The sequence below is a fragment of the Propithecus coquereli genome, unplaced genomic scaffold, assembly GCF_000956105.1.
Source record: "Propithecus coquereli isolate 6110/MARCELLA unplaced genomic scaffold, Pcoq_1.0 Scaffold740, whole genome shotgun sequence".
NCBI classification, from domain to species: Eukaryota; Metazoa; Chordata; class Mammalia; order Primates; family Indriidae; genus Propithecus; species Propithecus coquereli.
The window spans coordinates 160,724-163,665 of NW_012153508.1; the positions used below are offsets into that span (position 1 = coordinate 160,724).

Below are 2,942 nucleotides of genomic sequence, written 5' to 3' on the forward strand. Positions count from 1 at the left end.
ATCAGCTGCAGACAAGAGTAGAGTTTTCGTGGAAATTTTAAACAAGTGGGATCAAGATCAAAGAATAAGCAGATAAAACATGGCTTCATCAGTATGATCCTGAAGACAAAGCACAATCACAGCAATGGCTACCAAGAGATAGAAGTGGACGAGTCAAGAGCAAAGGTCATGGTGACAATGTATTTGGTTGCTAAAGGTATTTTGCTGTTGACTTGCTGGAGGACCGAAGAATAATAACATTATGAGAATGTTTTCAGAAAGTTAGCCAAAGCTTTATCAGAAAAACACCCAAGAATGCTTCACCAGAGAGTCCTTTTCCATTACAACAATACTCTTACTCATTCCTCTCATCAAACAAGGATAATTTTGTGAGAGTTTTGATGGAAAATCATTAGGCATTCACAGTCCTGATTTGGCTCCTTTACACACCTTTTTGTTTCTGAATCTTAAAAAATCTTTACAAGGGACACTTTTTTTTCAGTTAATATTGTGAAAAAGATTACATTGACACGGTTAAATTTCCAGGACACTCAGTTCTTCAGAAATGTGTTAAATGCCTGGTATCATCACTTACAAAACTGTCTTGACCTTCATGGAGCCTATGTTGAAAAATAAAATTTATGTTTTTAACATTTTTATTTTTTAATTCCATTTTTCAATGAACTTTTTGAAGTCCTCTCATACTAGATATGTTAGCCAATGCAATAAGAAAAAATAGAGATAACTTATGAGAATTTGAATGAAAGTGACAAAGATTTATTTTCCTACAATGTGTTTTCCTATGAATTATCCAAAGTAATCCACAAAGAAATAATTAGTAGTTTTATCAAATAGAATAAGTAAGTTTAGCAAAATTGCCAAATAAGATATTAAGCTATCCATTCACCAGTAATAACTAATTAAAATATGACATTTAAAACTGAACTTTTCACAGTAGCAAAAAACTTGAAGGCATCTGGAAATAAGCCTCATACCTCATATTCTATTGAGATGTTTATTAAATTGTACTGAAGAATGTAAAAGATCTGAATGAATATATCTATATACCATGTTCTTGAATTGGATATGATTTCCTAAAATAGCAATTGTATCCAAATCCTTGTGTCCAATTCCAATCAAAAGCACAATGAAATATTAATATCTATAAAATTGCTGAATATTTTAATTAAATAAATGACAGTTAAATATTAAACAGATTCATGAGAGAAACCCTTGTAAAAGATCTAACATTTAGAGACATGCTTAATAAGCATTAATAATGGATTAAAAAGCTGAGTGTGAAAGAAAAGGTTTTAAATTTAAATGAGCCCTCAGAGACTCATTTTTTATTTTGGAAATTACAGGACAATAATTTATGTCTTATAGCTCCTTAGAATTTTCTAGAAGCTAATGAAATGTATGGGTGGTGGTGTGTATGTGTTGGCGTGTGTCTATGAGCTTGTAAACAATAAAGCTAAATATAAGTAGTAGTTCAGCTCCCAGTGTGAGGGAGTATTAGTTTTCCTGGGGATTCCTAGGGAAACTGGGAAGCTTTTGACAGTAAAAATTTGAAAAACCTACAGATAAGTTCCTTTAAGCCTTTCTACATGGATCTAATGTTTTTGTTAAAATAAACCCTTAATGGTAACGAGCCATTAATGTCATCTCCAGATGACTAATCTCCATCTACCAATTTAGCCATTTCCTGCATATTCTATGTATTAAGTTTAAAAATTTTAATAGCTAACATCTAAACTTCACGAATCCAAATTATGTGGAGGTTAGACAAGGCAAAAAAACTGCAAAACAATTAAAGTGAATATACTTTTATTTGCATGCTAGCAAGTGAGAATTCAGCTTTCACTCCAACATCAGCTATGAAAGATTCCAACCTGTATGGTAAGAACATAAAGTATGAATAGAAGTTAATTGGAGTTGCTTTGGGAATAAGAATATTTTCCATAAAGACAGCATTGAATGTAGCAAATAGTGTACATTGGTGCTTTCCTGCTTGAGGTTGGTAACAGAATTTAAAAGAAAACAAAAACTTTACTGCACAATCAAAACCAGGTGCCAGTAGAACTTAAGGTCAATATATTAGGGAATCACAACCAGTGATAACAGGTTTGTCTTTTATTTTGCTTCCAGACACAATAAGTTTACTACTGAGCAACATTCCACTGTAGAAATGCAAAATTTATTCTTGGACATTTGCCAACGGCTTCACAGCACTGGTGAACTTCATTACTGGGTCAAGAGACAAAAGATCTTCTGAGCTAATCAAATTCTCACTGCTCTGATGGTCTCCAGATTTGGTTTTCTCTTAGTAATATTATTAGATTGGTATTCAACTGTGTTTAATCAGCATTATATAGTCTAGAAGTAAGAATTATTGCTTATATCGCCCGGGCAGTAACCAACTATTTTAGCATCTGGCTTGCAACTAGCCTTAGCATACTTTATTTGCTCAAGATTGCCAATTTCTCCAACCTTATTTTTCTTTACCTAAAAAGGAAAGTTAAGAGTGCAGTGTCTGTGATACTGTTGGGGACAGTATTTTGGCTTGTCATCTTGCAGTGGTAAACATGGATGAGAGTGTGCAGACAAAAGAATATGAAAGAAACGTGACTTGGAAGATCAAATTAAAGAGCATTGTATACCTTTCAAATAGGACTACATTTACTCTAGCAAACTTCATACTCTTTATAATGTCCCTGATAGGTTTCTGCTGTTAATCTGTTCCCTACATAAACCCGTCTCAAGAAGATGCAGCTTTATGGCAAAGGATTGCAAGGTCCCAGCAAGAAGGTCCACATGAAAGCCGTGCAAACTGTGATCTCTTTCTCTGGCCATTTGCCATTTCCTTTCTGACTCTCATCATATCAACTAGGGGACCTAATAGGCTGTAGAACAAACAGGTCCTCATGCTTCACTTGGCTGTTGGAATCATCTATCCTTCAAGC

At 33.9% G+C, this 2,942-nt stretch overlaps 1 pseudogene; it reads left to right on the forward strand.

Annotated features, from left to right (window-relative positions):
• LOC105824478 overlaps positions 1-2,942 on the forward strand; it is a 23,456-nt pseudogene that overhangs the window by 8,558 nt on the left and 11,956 nt on the right.